Source organism: Bombus terrestris, chromosome 15 (assembly GCF_910591885.1).
Source record: "Bombus terrestris chromosome 15, iyBomTerr1.2, whole genome shotgun sequence".
NCBI lineage: Eukaryota > Metazoa > Arthropoda > Insecta > Hymenoptera > Apidae > Bombus > Bombus terrestris.
In genome coordinates, this window is record NC_063283.1 from 3901081 (window position 1) to 3921938 (window position 20858).

At 40.9% G+C, this 20858-nt stretch overlaps 1 protein-coding gene and 1 long non-coding RNA gene across 13 annotated transcripts in view; one reads left to right on the plus strand and one right to left on the minus strand.

Annotated features, from left to right (window-relative positions):
• LOC100647316 (complexin) overlaps positions 1-20858 on the plus strand; it is a 323682-nt gene that overhangs the window by 268239 nt on the left and 34585 nt on the right. The gene's annotated exons all lie outside the window — the stretch shown is intronic.
• LOC110119914 overlaps positions 1-20858 on the minus strand; it is a 303031-nt gene that overhangs the window by 214570 nt on the left and 67603 nt on the right. The window lies entirely within an intron of this gene.

Consider the following 20858-nt stretch of genomic DNA (forward strand, 5'->3'; position numbering starts at 1 on the left):
AGCGGTTCCCAAGTCGCGGTTCGGGCCACTGGCAAAAAAACAGGCGAATTACTTTTCCACGTCGGGAGTCGTGCTGAGCGTGTCGCGCAGAAAGAAAAAGGTTTCCTTCTCAGAATTCAGGTGCTCGCCTTGGAATCTGAGCAGACGATTAGATGGAAGGATACTGCGAGTTTCCCACTTCTCTTGTTGATTTAACGAAATATTTTTTTCCCCGATAACGATGAATAATGGGAGTTGCGATAGGCTGACTTGGAGCAAAGTTTCTTTTATATAGGCCGCTTCGACAAGCATAATTCAGAAGAATCGGGAATAAGAGAAGAATTGTAGCGTGAAGTTCCGTTGTAGATGCTTCCCTACGAAGTTATTAGCAGAAGGTTGTGCGTTTTTGGGAAACTTAAGAATGCGAAAGGTAATGCATAGAAAGCACGAAACACGCAGCAAGCAAGATTGCAAGGAATGTAGAAAGATTGTTTAAAAAAATGCTTCTACAAATGAACTCATACGTTATGCAAATATCAGTATGCGTTTTTAGATATTTATGGAAAATTGTAAGATGCAAAGATACATGTAGAAGTATCTTTTACGATATTTACTATATGAAGCGAATTTTTCTAATTCTATGTCCCATTTGTTTATGTCCATAAAAATGAAAATTGTATAAACATTCGTAAACGTTCTAATTATAAGAAAATACTGAACGTAGATTGAAATACGAGTGCTATAATGGTCTTTGCACTACACAATATCAAAAATGGATCGTATTTGTTTTCTTTGTACCTACACAGTGTTTGTTGAAATGATCCAATGTGATTGATAGTAGCTATCGTTATTAGCGATTGTTGAAACGATTAAACTCTCGTTTGAGAATGCAAAATCCGTTATTAGATTCGTATATCAAGCTGCGTTCAATATCTGACTATAACTAGATTGCGGATATTTATGCAAATTCATATTTCCTCTATGAGGATAATTAAAAAAGTGGAACGTAGGTAGAAAATTGTTTTACCTACTAAGGTGTTAGGTGTAACGAGTACTATGCTTTGAATATTTTATATATTTTTGCATATTACGTGCATTCTGTGCGGTTTTAGACTTTCAAATTTCCCAAAAAATGCATAAACATGCGCGGTATACTTATCATTTCGTAATAAAGTGTTTACAGCGCAACTATATCCAACATTTTCTCCTTACTTCTCGTAGATTCTGTTTTCGCAGTTTGTATGTTAAAAATCGTAGTTTCACGAATCGCGATCTAAGTAATTAATCAACCGGTGATATCAGAAACTGACAAATTTTATCTTATACTTCTTCTCTTTTACAATTTGTTTCTTGGTAGTTTATTATTTAGCGTTATTCTTCGGAATTTAGCAACATTAATAACTTGTAAAGATTTTATTAACTAATTAACGACAGTGCAACTACGCAAGAAGGCTCAGCGAAGATTAAAGTTCCCAAAAAAGCGAGCTGGTAACCACTGGCCTGCCGTGTGACCCGTATTTTTTTAACGACGCTTGTGAACAAGCCCTTGCTATCGCGATAAGCGGCAGCTGCTTGAATACAGCTTGATCCCGGGTAGAAAAGCTCAGTGAAAATGAATCAATCCCCTTCCGCCACCACGCGACACGTATATCGCGAGAAGCTGAAAACGACTTCGGCCAATCTCCCATAAATACACGGCGTTACGTCTTTTTCTCTGGTCGAACGTTTCTCTCCTATACTCGCTATTTATATCTCGAAGCAAGGCTAGGCAAAATCAATCTGAAAGATTCAACATGGACTTAATAGACTGGTAATAGATGGTAACGAACGAAATTTTTCATCGAAGATTCCCCATTTGAAGTTTGAGTTCGCTTCAAGTTAACTCGGTAGCAAGCTGCTTAACTTTATTAATTAATTGCTGGTAAAACATTCAACTGTCGGTTCGTGTTCGTGTATCTTACCGAATAAAAGAGCACAAGTTGTATCGTAATTACAGTTTGAACGGTTCATCGGTTGCTCGTTAATCGGAAGTGCAATAAATAAATTGAAGTAAGAGCTGCAACGTCGACCTAAGACAAACGTCGCTATTAAATCGAACGCTGTTGAAGCTTTTCCAACTGCAGTCAGGGCAACGAGAACAAGATGTATCTTTGGCGAGGACAACCTCTAAAGTTATATCTCTCGTAATATTTGTAATTTAAATGTAGAACGTGGGTAAATTTGCAAAGGTTTCTTCTGAAAATCGCTTGGAAAATTTCGTTTCGCTTCGATGACACGGGAAACGTTTCGCGAATTCTTCTTTAATATTCGCTATCACGCTATTGAGATATAACTATCTCGTTTTCCAAACTTACGTCCCTTTTTCATCAGAAAGGTCTTTATTTTAGATAACGATGTTTGTTCAAACCGTACAAAACCACGAGGAAAATTATTCAAATATAAATAAAGCGACGCAACGTATGCGTCGATAAGACTAAAAGTATTACAAATTTTTTCCTAAACTAAAATACAAACCGGGCGACGCTCTCTTGTATCTTTATCGACCTAAAGAAAAGAATACTTTGCTCGACAAATTACGTGATATTTTGTAGTTTCTTTTTTTTCTTCAAAGTTCTCTTTCAAATTAAAATACCTTCTTCTTTGATAGCACTACCCTTATTGTAATTCTTTAATCTAAACTGACCTAGTGAATCGAACCGAACATTTCGAAATCGTTTAATCAAAGTCCGATTGAGGAGACAAGGACGAACGATCGAGGAATACCTTCGGCTGGTGACCGTCGAGTGTAGGTTTCTTTGCACAGTACATCCTCCACGTTGGTCAGCGAGATGCTTGACCTACTCGTGACACACTCGAGTTTTATTGCTGACAAGGTCGTGTCAACTGTCGACGTCTCTTTCGCGATAGGTAGCTTGCTTTAAGCATTCCACGGTTCTCGTGTTTTGACTTTCCTTTGGCCACTCGTCGTGGCCTTACCGCGTATCGCGTGCAGCTCTTTCTTGCAGCCTTATCTCGCAGGTCCTATGAAAATGACGCGAAAGCCACACGAAAATGGTAACTAACGGTTCCCAGAGCGATATTTAAAACGCTGGATGCATAAGAGGCAAAAGTTCCTTTTTCTTATGTATCTGGGTTATTGCCCAACCTAGTTTCGTTAGCATTTGACGAAAGTAATCTTTCTTACAAAGAGAGAAGAGAGAGTTCTATTTCGTGGAAGCACGGAACTCGATCGACGATTGTTACGTCTTTAGGCAACGTTCGGTTGAGCGAGAGTACTTAGAGAGTTGTGTAATAAATCCTGTCGCTACGACCGAGTAAATTCTTTTCCAATAATTCGTACGCAGTACAGGCACCCTATCCGTTTGTTATAGCAGGTTTTTCTCTTAGAATTTTGTAATATACAGGATCGTGAGAATATTCGAAAAGAGAAGAAATATCATGAATATACATATTGTATGTATTATACGAAACGTTTTGAATTTTCATTGGAACTGTTACCAAAGCCTCGCAATTTTCATCGTGTTCGATTAACACAGAGTCATTCGAATCGTTCCCTCGTTTTTCCTATCTTTTGTTTGCTGAAACTAAAGCACGCTATATCTTCTCGTCCCTTCGTTACTGTATCAAAGACGAATGGTGTTTCATAATATACGAGAAATTTGATTATTCTGGACGGAATTTGATTTTACGATATTAAAGCATCAGTGACGTAACCGCAGCTTAATAATTAAATTGCCAAGATAACATTTCTGGAAACGCGTACTTCTCCATGCAACGGCAACTCTGCGCGCGATAGCGTCAGAAGAATCGGAAACACAGCGTCGGTTGGCCGATATTTACAGAACTCTCGAGACGGATCGTCCAATCGATGAAAGTGGCGTTGATTGGGATACGCTGCTGTTAATTAGCTCAAAACGGTCCTCTGTGTTGAACAAGATCGGCTGAAAAGCGGAGGCCACGCCGGCTGCGACTTGGCAATTTCGCGAAAGTACAACCAACTCGAAACAAGTTAGTCGACGACGACGACGCGGCCTCGCAACAGAGAAGCGACGCGAAGAGGGAATCAGAAACGGAGGAAGAGAAATTACCCCTCTATTGTGGAAGGCAAAGCAAGGCTACACAACCGGTACTGTCTCCAGACGAAGATCATCTCGTATTTCCGTCTGAACGAAGTTATCGCCTCGCTGTCGGTCAGACAGACAGCCGAAGAGAAAGAGACAGAATGAGAGAGGAGAGCAACAATCAATAGGACTAATTCTACGACGTGTTCTGAATACGGCCGGGACCAACTTCGCTACACTTCTATTTTCTACTCCGTTTCTACGGCTAATTACGAGGCGCCCACGGGATTCTCGCCACATCGGGACCTGGTACACTTGTAATTGGACGAAGATGCGTCGCGCAGTAAACTTTCGAGATGCTCATCGCCACGATAGAGTTACCGCGATCGAAATACGACGACTCGGGCGTCTTGTTCTTAATGAGAATGGAAATGGCACGTGGAAGGGAATTTTACGTGAAAGTTCGCGACACCAAGAAACAGCTACTGCTCTTCCACGTATATTCGCAGCGTCACGCGTTTCATCGACGCGCCCCGCTGCATTTACATCCTTGTGCAACCGCTTTGACAACCAGCGAAAGCCATAGTAAATTCAAGGATGGAAGGAGAAGGCTGTGTTCCGGGACAGAGTGGCTTTGAGCGAGGATTGATTTCTAGCTTCTCAACGGGACATTTCTAGCTAACGAATGCTTTTAGTGGAGAAAGGAAATGTTCTAGTGAAAATATGGGGTTGATGGGGGCGATGTAACGAGGGGCGACAGTAACGTGCGATATGCTTCAAATGTGTTATAACCATCGACGCAAGTATCGGTTATGAGATGAACAATTACAGTCGACGGTTCGTGGTAAAAGCTACCCTTGTCCATCCTTCTTTCTTTTTCCGGAAGAACGAAATAGTTTAAGATCCTGAATTTTCGAACAAATTCCAATCGTTTTTAACAAAATATTCGTCACATTGCGCAATTGTTGCGAATGTTATTTATCGTGCCATAGAGTTTAATTCTGTCGCAGGAGAACTGTATCCGATTGTACAATTAATTCAATTCGGCCATATTTTCTTCGACTTACTTAGCTCTGTGTGATACGATGATCGTATAAGAAAATCGCGACATTTTTCATCGATAATTTTAGTATCATTCTTTGAAAGTGCAAAGTCGTGTATGATTTCGATAATGCGAATTTACGATATGAACAATTTAGTCGTGGATGCAGCAGTTTTTGAGAAATCACGTTTCAAAATCAAATTATTATATTGGATTCGTTCCACCTTGCTATTCAATTCTTACTCGAATCGTTGGATTTATTCCAACTGCATATCAGGTTTCCGTGCAACCGGAACTTGCGACGTTCCATGTAACCAGTGACATAGCTGTGAATGAAAATTATGTCTTCGTCGGTTGGGAAAACCCGCGCGATCGCGCACAACCTTGACCATAAATAACGACGCTCTCTGTGGGAATACTTCAATCCGTGAGCTCGCAAAATCTCGAATCGCAACGAACGAGAACGATCGTTTTGCGTCGGAGTATCTATACGGCGAAGGAGGAGGAAGAAGATGAAGAAGAAAAAGAAGAAGCAGAGGTTACCATGCGATGCTCGTGTTGCACGATTCGTGCTTCCTTGATATTTGTAGGAAATTCGTCTCTGAATCGACAATAAAAGCAACTCGGTAGAAACTTTGCTCGGTTTCTTTGAAATTTCTCACGTCGTTCGTGCTTCCTCCTTTTCGCCCTCGTGAATCGATCATTTTTGTGGATTCCGACCGATCATATTCTGCTTTCCTATTTGTTAAAAACGCTTCGTTGCTCGTAGATACGCTTGGTCAATTTGCATAAACGATGTACGAACGAGATATACTTCTGATTGCTCGAGTTTCGATCGTGTTATTAGTACGCTTTGTGCATCTTGTTTCCACTTCTTCGGGAACCATAGTGACTCGCCAAACGTACACCAACGATTGCCATAGAAAATTTCTCTCGATATAAATACGTCGTTCATCGTGAAAAATTGAAAATCTAAAATATACTAATCGATGTTTATCTATGGAATTTGTGATTCCTAATCGAATTTGCAGGTACATTTATCAGCGGAAACAGGCTCGAATAGTTGTATTAACCAAGGCCAAGTGTTTGCAAAGCTGTGATTGCGAGTCATTAATGGCGAGAATATCGCGCGATTAAAAGTAACGATAACAACAGAGCAAATTTTTCTTCAAATCTTGATGGAATCTGATATCGGAAGATTCTTAACTGGTGCGACGTCAATCGTGCGGTTCTGCTTTAACAGAAGGAAATGATCGACGATACGATAATCAGTCAAGGATTATCATTATCCTATTGTCTTAAATGACTGGATCGTAATCAGTAATCGATAACTGGCCGAAGCGAATAATTTGACATTCACGTGACACGTTTGCACCGTTACGTCCTTGCAGCAAGCGTATGGCAGCCATAAGCTCGAGTCAAGTAGTCTTGATTAAGCCACTTTGACATAATTAACCGCATCTCTAGAATTTGCTCTCGAGCCGATCGATGTCGACCGCGTCCGATCCTACTGTCGGTTCTCTACGGATGGAGAACAGATGGTTCGTTAATGTTCGCTTAATGGAATTCACGTTTCTGTTTGCACGTTACGTGATCAGTATATTCGCCTTGATCATTGAAGTCCTCGCAAACATATAAATACAATGAACATTTCCACGAGGTGCCATTTATCTCCATATCAGACTTGTTTGAAAATCGTTTCTTAAATTTAAAAAGAAACTCGCGTAGCCGAAGGATTCAGGATTATCAGGAACGAATCGATTTCAGTTCGTCCGGTTTTGATGTTTGCGAATGCAAATATTACGATACGACTCATTTATGACACAAAGAAAACGACACGCGAAGGGATAGATCGACTTGTACTTTCTTTAACGTTAAAACATATCTCAAATTTGTGTCAAATATTTTTCCAAGCCATATATATAAAAGCCATATAAAAATTCTAAAATCGTAGAATTAATTATATTGTAGTATCGTGGACGAAAGGGCTAAGAGATATCGGACGAACTATAAACAGTGTGGCGATAAAGCCGAAGTGCCGGCAGGCCGAACAATGTATCGTCTATCCTTCAATCGAATAGTTTCGCGGAAAAGGCCTGCGTGATCCTGGCCACCAGCGATTGCGGAACACGTGCGTGGTGAGGCTAAGATAAAAGACAAAGGGATGCTAAGGGAGAAATGCGAATTAACAGTCAGCAGTCTATGTTGCGTTTGTTGGTGTTTAGGGGCAAGGGGAGGATCCTAATTGCCCTACGTAATGAGGAAAGTGTAATGTTGGACCATGTGCAAAAGTCATGTCAAAACCTAACGGTTCGCTGTCAGGTAGTACGGAATGGCGTGGATTTGGGTATGGTGGTTGTCACACTAGCGTTGTCGAGAGAGTGGTGACGAGAATTGCAAATTAACTATCTAGCTGTCTTAATTATAATACGTTCTTGTAATTAGTTCACGTTAAACAGCCATCGTTTTCTGATTAATCAACATCTGTTTAATCCATTTATTGCAAATAAACTAATTGTAGTAAAGAGACCTACAATATAATCAGGGTTGACTCGAGCATCGCGTCAGATGTTGACGACAAAAGTGGAAAGAACGAACGAAATTGTTTTCCTTAGCTATGCGTCGACTTCTTATCGCCTACCTATCAAACGAGCAAGGTTAAAATAACGATCTCAGCGAATCCCTCGAGGCGGTAGCCGGTTATTCATTTCCTGCAGAAAGATCGAGAGGATCCTGTCGGATCTTGTACTCGCGGAAGTGTCGGGAAGGCTATCGGGAACTGGTACTGGCGGGGCACGTTGATTGTTCCGGTCGCGCGATGTGTAAATTTCACTGATGTCGAACGAGAGTTGTCTAATCTTCAAACTTGCAAACTCCATAGCTAATATCGAAGTTCTCTCGTTGGCGATCGGGAAGTCGGCACGTATTTTTACGTGGAAGGGATTCGATTTCCGAATTAAACTACGAAATTATCCAGTGCGATATTTGACGGTTTACTTGTCTCTCTTGCTAGGACGCCATAGTCAATTCGTGTTAACGATACACGGATGTTAGTGAAATTTATAAATTAGCGAGAAGCTGGTAGCTAAAAACAATATTCATCGAATAACGAAGCTCGATTGTTTATGTAGAGACTAGAGGAAAATGTATCAAAATTCAATATACGTATCCATTTTACTGAAACTTTTCACCGATGGACGTATGCACGTACATATTTAGTATGTTCACGTTAGATGTACGTATATTTAAATGAAGTCGAAAATTGCATTTTCAGATAGGAAATTCTTTATCAGACATCTGCTTGCATTAGTGACAGACAACGTTCCAGCATGTTTTATTCATAAGCGCAAAAATGTCTGGACAATATGTTGCTGCATCGCGGCAATAAAGGGAAGAGCCTGGCCCTCTCGAAGCTTATTTTATCCCCCTGTCGTTTCACTTTTAAGACCACTTCTTACCTAAAATCATCGAAGAAAATGGAAAGAGAGGGGCATCGATGTCACACGACGCGTCAAGACGGAGAACGAAAGTAATTCGGCGGCAAACGAAAATTCACGGGGTGGAAGTCCGATTTGGTTCGCCGCGAAATCCGATTTCGATGCAAATCTGCCACTTGCAGGCGCAGTTTTCGACGATCCTTCTCAGGATTATGCGAGAGCTCGCCACAAAGGATAAAAACCTGGCTGCACCTTCCGTTGATCGAAAATCGATCGCCACCGGGAAAAACATAATATCTGCATTTTGATCGCGTCATCGTGGCGAAAAACAAGAACTAACGGTTCTGCGTTGGTAAAAACCGAATCCGATGAAACCGATGAAAAGGTTCTCGGGCTATTCCGATGCAGCTTTAAAATTGAAGGCAACTGCTGTAACAGAGTGTTAGGAATTTATCTGCGAATAAAAGGGCCATTTAATGGAAGGAATCGGTGGCTGTGGATATCTCGAACACGAGAAAGCCTCGTTAGGAACATCTGCACAGCTTCACGACGAACATTGGCTTTTACTGGAACGAGCGGTTTCGTCGTCGTCGTCGTCGTCGTCGTCGTCGTCGCAGGCTAATTGAATCTATGCTTAACGAAAGTTTACAGCAAGCTGGTAACGCGATCGGCGTTGAATTAAAACGCTAATCCCCGATGGACAAGGGAAACAACAAGTGGAAAATGTAGTAAAGTTGTTCGGTACTCTATAGGATATTGTATTCTATTCGACTGTACTCGCTTTGAATTAATCGCCTGGCCGATTTTTCCGCTTTCTTCCCGAGATAAAACCCGTATATCCTCTATGAGAACCGAGTGACCCGAATGAGCGGTAAACCTAGGCCAGTTCATCGTTTGGACGAGTGTTAGTTTCGAGCGGAACCGGGCCGGTTCTCGATCGGAACACGCGAAAACGAGGCGCGCATAAATCTGGTTGGGGTAGAAAAGCTCGTTTCGATTTCGACCGAGTGCACATCGTTACCGAATTCATTGATCGGATCTGCATTTTAACTGGATTTTACAAGACTTAACCGCGTCATTCCAATACAGGATTGGCTAACGAGTATAAAAAGAGACGCGAACACGCGGCCAGAGCGAGAAGGAACGAGCGGACACGAGTCTTCGTTTTCAACGGCGGACAATATGCTATCCAATCATCGGCCTGGAGATATTGCACCTGATGGCGAAACAAGTTTACGCTGATTTCAAAGGAGTCACAGGCACCGGTGCAAGATAGCAATCGGTCCTTCTCCCTTCTACCCTCTCTCTCTCTTTCACCCCCTTTTCCCGCGTTCCTGTTTCGTCTGGATTAAGGGTTAGTCTGGAAAACCGGTCGGACCGAGAAAACGAGAGGATTATTCGCTGGCAAGTGAATTTTCCAGCGAGTTCGAGCAGCCGGTGAAGAGAAGAGACGAGAGGCGGAGAACGAACGGATAGAGGACGACTTAGAGCCCGGAATCGATGCGAAACTACGATCGCAAATTTGATTCTCGCCTGCATAGATCTGTCTTCTTTGCAATTCCAAGCGAGCTCGATAAATTGTCATCGAAGACGGAAACAAGTTTCTATTCCGTCGAGCAGGCTACGCTTTCGAGCGTGTTCCGCGCGCAAGAAGATTCAATCAATTTTGTTGCGTTAATTGAACTAGAATACGCCGTCGGCCGGCGACTCTGCAACACAAATGCGATTCTCATTTATTCGTGGGGAAAAAGGTCTTGCATTCGCTCAATTTCCAATAAGGCCGCGTCGCTGTCAATATAACTAAAGGGAAGAGAAAGAGAGATGAATTTGATTCGTGGATTTCATCATATTAGTCCATCCCAATGGAGTGATATATTCCGCTAGACTTAGTTGAGATCAATCGAAAGTCACGGACGACGAAGGGACGTTTAATATCATTTAAAAGAATAAGTTCTCTTATAAATGTCGAGAGGAACCGTGCTCAACTTTTCATCAAGGGTCGATCTTTATTCTCTTACTGACACAGTAGAATTCTCCGTTACGTTTCAACCAACGTTATCCGAATATACTGATATCCGAACTTCTATTATAAGTGACATAATGGCTGCTTGTAACAGAGAAAGGCATTTGTTACGAACCTATTATTATGTACAAGACATGTTCTTCATAATGAGAATAATAGCAAATATTGTTTCCTTGACAAGTTACGAAGCTTCACGTTCTTCTAATATCAAATTAACCTAATAGAACGTCGTATAAGCGTTATTTACTCCACATTATAAAAGATTACAAAAGATTTTTAATTATAGCATATCGCACATAGAATTGTAATTATACTACAAATTCGTCTCTGTACGAACAAGTAAAACTTCGTATCGGAAAAGTGACTGTTCCATTGTTCGGACATCTCTGTCTCTCTATTAATTCAGATGTAGAATGTTTTTTACGTTTATTATATTTATTACATCGGGTAAATTGCAGCCATAGTAAACATCTTTTCCCGGTTCTTATTTCGAGACACGGCTAGAAATGGGGCAACGCGGCGCGTGGATTATTCCAACGTGGAAACAAAGGCGAGATATGGGTTAATGCTGGAGAGAATACTCGCATATATCCATTAAAGCAGTGATACCTGTTCGCAACTTACGTAATGTAATTTAGCACGTGCTGCTCCGAAGCTACCCAATATTCCTAGCCTCATTAGCATCTAGCTCTTATGTATTTACTAAAATGATTGGTAGTCGACGAAATTGGCTGCTAGTCGAAACCTAAACCTCCAACCTCGTCCTGTGTTTCCACTATACCTTTCTCACGATCGCAAGTTTCGTGACTGGCGACGATGAATTGTTCCGTAAGCCAGTAATTTACTCTTACTGCTTTCCACCTGCGAGTTCTCTTCTTTCGCCCTGCGTCCAGATCGATAATTTTCCGCCCGTGTGTGTATCTTGACCCATATCGATACGTTCCTGCCCATTCCACGATCATGGTACACCGTCAGTCGCTAACGAAGAATTATTAGAAGAAAGAACGCTGGAAATTTGATTTCAATTGCAATTTCATACTTTTAAGATTGATCCAATCAAACGAATGAAAGCTAAATAAAACAATCATCGATAAAGATAAGAGCAAGAGCCGGGATTAGGAAATTTTTCGTTCAACTATCCGATCAATTTCGATGTACAAGTGCGTACATTATCGGTCACATCGAACAAACAAAATCCAATTTCATTCTGCGTATCTAGCGATAATATTATTCAGCGTTGATTAGTCGGGCCCCGAAATTGACTGCACTTCAATCTGCGGAATTATAGCGAATATGATATTTAAAAGACAAACACGTGGAATCGAACGAACGAGATTTATTAATTATACGAGAGTACATTAATTGGATAAACGGAATTCCAGTGCGGCAAATTTTATATCCTTATTAACAAAATACACACGCGCTCCTTCTTTCCCGGCTGCTGGCCGATATCGCGATTCACGTGGAATTAAAATTACTCTTGCCAAATAATTGGCCGTGTATTCTAGCGTTATTTTCTTTCTGGGGCATTCCGCGCATTCGCAACGGTATTCGTTTCCCATTCGAACACCGGGATACCTTTTTCTCGCTCGTGCATGCTGCATGATCTTAGTGAAACGGCGCACATGCACCAAATATCTTACGCCCGACATTTTCGCCGATCCTACGATGCCCTTCCTTTTCCGTGGAGAACGATGAAATTCTCAGACGATTGCCGGAGAATTTCATTTTATCAGACAAAAGTGTTCAAACCCGCATACCTGACCCGTCTCTACCATTTCTGCCGTCTCGTTGGACAGAAAGAATTCGCCTTTCCCGTGAGAAAAAGAGAAATTCAAAAACTCACGCCCACTTTTTCTTACGTCAGAATTCCCGTGAAAATATTTAATCGCGTCCTCGCGTCTCACTCTTAGGATGCCATCGGTCTGCGACGAACAATGCTCGTTACCTTCTTTGTTCAGAAATACGAGGATAGAATCGTCTAGAAGCGGCTTTAACGCGTTAACGTTGGAGGACCAGTTAACTCGTCCTTTGGATTCGCGATTTTTTAGACGTGATCGTTGCCCTGTCTACGCAACCCTTGTAGCTCTCGCGTTGGTTTGAGTTGGGTTAACTTTAATTCCATATAATTTCTTCAAACTATCGTGTGTTTGATCGAGGTTGTTCTCGTATCATTCGATACGAAAACCACGAAAGAAAGACAGGTGAAAATAACCATTAGAAAGTTTTGTAGTCACTGTGTAATGGTGTGATAGGTATTGTAGTATAATAAAAATTATTTAAAGAAAGTGGAGAAGACACGTGAGTTTAATTTTTTAACGAGAGACGCGCATTTGTGGAATAAATGGAGTAAATAAATTATCCTCTGATCACGCGTTTACAAACATATTTTATATGAAGGTAATAACAATTGCTCTATTAAGAAAATCCAAATGGATTTGTTTACCTAATTATTAACTTAATATTTATGTTCGGGGGAATTAAGATCGATCTGTTTGAAACTGATGAGTTCCTATTAAATTGGAATTTCCTGATTACAGAAATGTTTAGAAAACAACTAACAGGTTAACGTTCTCGCGTCGACAAAAAGAAAGCTCAATGGTTAAAAAAAAAAAAAGAAGAGGCAAGAGAAGCTCGCATTAATTTCCGCAAAACGAGTTTTTGGTCGCCAATAGCCGGCGCCGCAAACGACGCTTGGTTCGCAATAACTTTTTCAACCCGGCCAGAGTTTCGCAGTGCAACTGAATTTTTCACACCCGGCCAGCTCCGCGTCCGGATTGCCAAAAAAACTGACGTTTGAAAACGAAACGATTCGATCGCTTGCAGCGTTTGTTCCACTGACAAATACGCAGATAAGGGAACAGTCGTTCTCAACAAGACAATTCTACGATATTAGAAAGAAATATTACACGCGTAGAAATCGAAACGTTGCTGTAAAGTTTCAACGAATCCGCCGAAACGACAACGTGGCCTGTTGTAAATTAGAAATGTCCACGGTACGAATATTCAAACGAGTGTACGGCCAGTGTTCCGAATAATGCAGCAGCGTCTTTCAAAAAAAACCGACCCAGTTTTATCTAAGGAGACGACGTCGGTGTTCCAACCCCTGGTATCTAAACAAAAGACGAGAAGAGGATTTCGAGAAGGAGGAACTTCAACGTGGAAAATAGAAAATACCGGCTACCGATTTTCTCCCTTCGGAGCCGTCATTGTTTTTTGTCTGCTATCCAAACGACAATATGGAAAGTCGGGACAAATTCACCGGTGTTTCCTCTGGTAACGGGTGAAACATGGAGAAAGGGTGGAGTATAAAGAGTGCAACGCAAAGGAAACAACGACGGCCTCGATAGTCATCGGTAATCACCCGCGTGCCGCGGTGGAATGGAAACCAACGAAAAGCAATCTCCAGCGTACACCGATTTTTTCTCCTCTTCCTTTTTTTTATTCGACGTTTTATACTCGATAGAAATTCCGTTTATCATCGATCCACGCGAGTCACTGGGGTTATTAATCAGTGATTCGTTTTACGAGCCAGCTCCAACTTGTCGAATTTACGTTTCTCGACTTTTCATCGAAATGGTTATTTCCACATCGTTTCCGAACGAGCTATGAACGATAGGAAGTTACGTTTTTATTAGGTCGTTTAATAACGAACACAGCCACGAATGATTAAGATGATTAATCCTACGCAATTTGACGAAGTTTTGATGATATCCACGTATCTATTAGCATTGCAATAAATTACTTTTTTTCTTTTTTGGAGCAAAAAGGTCTTTTTACGTGTTTCTGATTTGTATAGTGGACTTGTTTGAAGTATTTACTGTTCCAATACGTTTTTTGTACTCCGATGAAACGACACGTAAATTACTTTGTTACATTTCCCAATAATGTTGCTTCCATGCGATATATTATTTCATATAATGTTGCTCAGTTTAGTCCTTAACGCGTTGACTGCTACGCGTATTTTATATACGCTGCTCAAATAAAACAATTCAATATTTATATGGTACACAGGACGCACCATACTGGACAAAGGACCTTGGTAAACATAGGTCGAAAACGACACCGTTTCCGAAATATAAACACTTTTTTATTTTAGCATCACGATAAATGACAGAAGAATTACATTGCTGAAACCAGCATATTTGTCAAATAATACGACGGAAATCTGGAATTTTCGAGCGAGTTTTGCAGCTTTGTAAGAAGAAGATACTAAACGTGTATGCAGATAGAAGGACTAACATACAAAAATATTTATATCTGAGAAACGCTTGAGGTTTCGACATATATTGACAAGGTTGTTTTACTCGATATAGTGTATCCTATGTACTATATAAATATTGATCGAGATACATGTATTACACCACGAAATTTAATTCTAGCAAAATATTATATTTCGGTACTTTTTCTCAACAACAACATTACCTAAATCGTTTTCATTGTTGTAAATTTGTTAATCCACAAAATTTATTTTATTCTAATCATTCTAAAAAAAAAACGATCACAGACGATTACCATGACGATCAACGTGTTAATGGGGGTTGAACTCTTGCCTCCATTAGGGAAAATGTTTTCTCCGGCATGAGGACGTATCGTTTTTGAACTAATTTAAAATGACAAAATTTATATCTCGACTCCTATTACCTCGACCTCAAAAACGCGGCCAGGTAATTCCGTAATAAATAAATAAGTGTTAATTGGAAGACACGCGAAGCGCGGGAATACTTTAATTATCGCGTGGTGCGCGTGCAGAGCAACGTTGACGGCGACTTTAAAAAAGGCGCGTAATCATTAAGGAGAGCTTGGCGGGAGGAAAAAAATTTCTCGAAAGCCGGATTTAGCGACTGCATCATTTCGCGTAATGATCCGCGCGGTGAATTCGCGGAAACAAAAAGCTAGCTGCTAGCTGCTAGCTGCTAGCTGCAACGGACTCTTGGCCTACATGCGAAGATATAGGAAAAGTACGGTCGCCAGGGGTTGACTCGTTTCTTTCTTGTTAAAATATCGACCAGAAACCGTGGATGACTCCATCGTGCCGCTTTTAAATCATCGCCCCGGCATCGAAACGCCGACGGGAACGTTAAAGAGAAAAACAAAATATTTCGTTGGTCCGTTCCACCTGCTGATTCGCGTGGCGGAAATTGATGAATTTTTTCAGCGAATGCACAATGAAAACGGTGAAAAATTGTAGAAATTAGTAGCGGAATCTTGATGGGCTTTGTTCAAATTTGTTTCATATTAACAGCATAAAAGTCGAACTGAAAATTCCTTTAAATTAATCTCGGGGTTGATCAGCCTCGTCTTATTCATCTTGTGTGGTGCTCGAAAATTCATCTTACGGTGGTTCATAAAATAACAAGCATAAAAATACTCCAGCATTTGAGGAAGTGAGTTTATATTTAATAAGAACATATGGTAGAGAAATTTTTATTACAAAAGTGCGCCGATCCTTAATCTTCACTTTATCCGCAACTGTATGCCAAATTCATATTATGTGTCTGAAATGGTAACACTCATGGTCGACAGTGTATATTTTGTAACGTAATATCCTTTGAATTTTGGCTGAATTTCGAGATTTTCAAGCGCGATCAAGCCTTTAACAGCTTTCGGAAAATTGGCGAGATTCGAATGATTCTTCCGCGAAGGAGCGAGTTTCGCGATCGATGAGACGAGAGAAATAGTGGATCGTTGTGCACGTTGAACCGGCGGTGATCTCTGTGCTGTAGCGCGAGACGAGAAACGACACGGATTCGTGAAAATGTCGGTGCAAATGACAATGTTCCTCCTTCGTCGCTCCATTTGCACCGGGGACAATTGTCCTCGTTCGCTATTATGGCCGTTCTTGTTGTACGATTGCACCCAGGAGATGACGTTCCGACGCGTAGATGAGCGGCATCGTTCGTAAATCGAGCCAACAAAATGACGGCGCCAAAGAGCTTTCATTTTCATTCTATGGACGGGACATTTGTTGGAATAATTTATGCGAAAGGATGTCTCGCGAAGCAATAAATATTAGGTCGTTCGAGAATAATAGATAAAAACGATCAACGACAGAAAAGACATTATTTGCAAGGCACAGGCAGGAAGAAAATTGATCGATAACCTCGATCCAAGTTACGCGCTAGAATAGAAGCTCAATTACGAGGCTCGCCGAATTTTTCTCATCTTCGTTTGATCCCCGACCCGTCGAACCGTGTGTTTGACAGGACGAACTAGGCCAGGTCGAATTCGAGATGGAAGGATCACAGAGAGGATAGGATAGGATAGACAGAGATCAGCGTCAGGTGAAATAAGTAAATTTAATTAAAGCCTGATATGATGGATGGCTGGGCGAACGGTACAGCCGAGTGGACAAAGAGATAAGTGGATTTTATTTTCACCCCGTGAAAACGAATTTTTGAAGAGACCGTGTCGGTCCCATCGGCCAATACCAGCAAGAGACGAGTCAAACAAACGATAAGACGGAGGCATACGAGGCCGTGTAATAATGTAAATGCACCTTGCGCGCTGTATAAACGATAAGATAAAGAATCTTAACATGCAGCGACTAAGCGGAGAGGAACGATTAAGTGGCGTAGCGTTAAAAACCAGCCAGCATAATTAATTAATCGAGCAAAGTACCGAGCACAGGACTTACATAAAAAAGGCGAAAGCGAAACGACCGAGCTTTTCCAACGACTGGATGATATGCGAGTTATTACCAGCCGTGCTCCGGCCAATTATGCAGCTACTCTTCGCTAACGAAATTTCCCTCTCAACGCGGCGGAATTTTCTCCGATGAATAATCCGTGAAATAAGCTGATTTTTCATCGGCCGAGTAATTAAACAGGTAAACGACATTACGATAATAATGATAATTTTCGAATTTGGCTATTTGGCTCTCCGCAGGGAAGGGAGAATCAGGAAAACACGGAGGTGTCAGGCGAGAGAAGAGACGAAAGAATAAAAACAGAAGGAGAGAAGGAAAAAGGAACGTGGAGAATGAACGTCGTCTCTGGCTCGGACTTCAAAGTACCTTTCCACCTCGCGGAAACCAGTGCTGCGGGAAACAGTGCAAATAGAAGGGACGAGGTAGCACGCAAAGAAAAGGGAAAATGGTAGACGGCGCCGGGACAGAAGTAGTATTAATTTCCTCGAGCCCGGAGGTCCTGGCACATCATTCTCCGGCAGACAGCAGGAAAGACGAATCCCTTTCGCTTCCCTTCAACCGAGTCCGTCTGCCTTCCCGATATTACCAACATTATACACGCTGGAGTTCTCGTTTCGTTCAATCCAAAAGCGTATCGTTTCTACGTACCAACGATTCGTTGCGCGATATTTAGTGAAAATGTCCCCCCGATTGAGCAATTCCAGCTATTTTTTTCGCCATCGTCGGTTCCAAAAAGAAAGAAAACAAATCGATTCGACTGTCGTTCGTGAAAATCCTGTCACGCGAATCTCACCCTCGATGGAGACCTGTCAAGCCTCGTCTATAACGGCTCGATGCTAAGCATGACAGACGTGTGAACGAATAATAACATCGGGGCGGCGAGGTGCGGGAGGAATTTCTCTTGAAATCCGACTGGATTTTTCGAGATACGCTACCAGCCATAAGTATTTGGGTACTTGGACATTACAGTAGAATTCCATTTATTTGATCTGGTTCGGCCAACAGTTTATATAATTGGAGTTCGTTCAATTTTTTCCACTATACAGCATTTCTCGTTCGCACAATAGGAGCTCGTTTCAGATTAGCAGATTCAGTCGACAAGGATTCTCTCTGATCGGATATTACCTAAAATTTCGTTCCAATAAACGGGGTTCGGATACAGTGGCTACACAAAGTATTTGTACACCGTTGTATTTATTATAACATTTATATACCAGTTAATTAAGTCCAAGCACATTAAATTTCGTACTATCTAGTAGTATTTCTACGTGACTATAAAAATTCAAAACATGGAACTATGAAAACGAAATGTAGAACAACCCTATGAAAAGATCCTTCGTTGAAAAATAACTACACGTTCAAATACCTTTCGCAACCACCGTGAATGCAGTTCTGTCGTACTGCAAATATGCAAAGTGCACAGTGTTGTTGTTGTTGCTTGTGATCCATAAACTTTCACTAATAATACTCGTTCAATTTCCAGCTAGAAGGATATCCAAATACCTACGAATTTACATAGCGCACGGTCGAATAAAGACGCGAATTTATTAAGAACTCACGCGCCTTCCGACGAATCGCGAGAAGCTCGTTCGTCTTGCCGGTACGGCGCTAATAAACGATTCGCGTTAACGATTGCATCGTGACAACCGGGCATTTTTTACGCTCGTAAACACTCGGCCGTTATTTGTGTAAGAAAAGAGCATTACGGAAGACAAATTTCCCTTTGTTTGCCATTAATTTCTCCGGGGATCGGGACGAGGATGAACGAGGGAAAAGTTAAGAGTAGCCGGCTAACAGATTCGCAAACAGCTTTCATATTTTTACGTACGCCGTTGCCGCCGGACAGGCCGAGGGTATCGCGTTCCGTTGGAAAAACGAATGGCCGGATGTGTTTCCGCTGTAAACACGATTTTTCCTCGAGAATACCTCTCGTAGAGGGATTCCCCTTTCGTTGGTACTCGTCGGACGGAGTAATAGGCAAGGAACTCTCTGCGAATCCGCTTAATCTTTCGGTAAACTAATAAAACTTCGTTAAGGCTGTCGAAGCTTCACTGGTATTTCCATCACGGGCTTCGAATGAACGCGACCGATTTGTTCGTTCCTCTTCCTCCACTTCGGCTATGAAGTCGAAGGTGAATTCGATCATAAGTACTCTCTGGGATGAAGTTCGTTTTCGTTCCACGAGGGAGCAGAGAGAAATCGAATTAATGGACGAGAATTCCGAAATTTAAGAACGCCCCCTAAAGAGGCATCTTTAACTCGATATTGCTTCGATACAACGAAGAATCATTGTATTAGTTTGACGTTGACGAAATCATATTTTTACGATGGAACAAATCTCGATCATTATAGAACAACGACTGATGGAATAATCGATTATCATCGGAACTCCCATTAATGGAATATTTGGATGAGTGGAAATTGAAAGAAACTTTTACATTTTTATTCGAGAGTTTTCGTTCCCGTTCGATATTAATATTTGAGTCGCCCAGGGGCCACGTTAAAAAACATTCGGAATAACGATTAATGGAACGATCGATTAATGGAAATTTTGAAGGTGAACGCTTTTGATTACGAGAAAAATTGAAAGATAAGAATAGAAATTGCAAGAAATTTGTACATTTTTATTCGCAAGTTTTTGTCCCTGTTTAATATTAATATTTGAATCGCTCATAAGCCACGTCAAAGAACGTTCGGAATAACGATTAATGGAACGATCGATTATCGGAACATCGATTGATGGAAATTTTCGGGCTGAAGCCTTTTTATTGCGAGGAACATTGAAAAACAAGAATAGAAATTCCAAGAAATCTTTACATTTTTCTTCCAAAGTTTTTGTTTCTATTTGATATTGATAAACGAGTCGCATAAAGAACCTCGATTGGCGAGATAACAATTAACGGAACGATCGATTATTGGAATTTGGATTAACGGAAATTTTTATCATTTCTGAAAAAATAAAATGAATTTGTACAACGCTATTTTGCGAAAAGTAACAATACTTGCTGATATTTAGAGTAACTTGCTCTTACGCCATTATGATTCTCAGTCAATTTCGAAGAAACTTTCCTATCCGTTATGACGATCGATTGGACGCGTTTCTATAGCGAAATAATTTTCGCTGGGAGCCTGAGGTACCACCGCAATGGTTTATAAACTCGAAGGGAATAGCGTCACAGCTATCAGGCTGATTTACAATGTTTGCTCCCAAGGGTAAACCGTTAGTTTCTCGTCCTCTATTATCCCGGTGGTTTGTACACCGAACATAATCTAAATGGAAGGAAGAAAACTAAACGCGAACAAAACACCGACAGCTTTTTAACGCGAAGACGGGTTTAATCATCCTGGAACTATCAATTATCGTTTAAGCAAATCAAACAGAGAAAAAAGGACGCTAAATATGGAATCACTTATTACATTACGTAACTGACGATAATGTTATGTTGTATTAGGTTGTCCGAAAAGTTTCTTTCGTTTTTTAAGGAAATAATAGACGCACAATGTTTTATATTAGTTTATTGAATTATGCACGAACGTAATAATAAAAATAGAACGAAATGGATCATACCTAATTCAATAAAATAATATAAAACAGAAATTGTCGTTCATCTATTATCATCTTATGAAACTCTTAATTAATAGGACTCTATATTCGGTATGTCTCGCG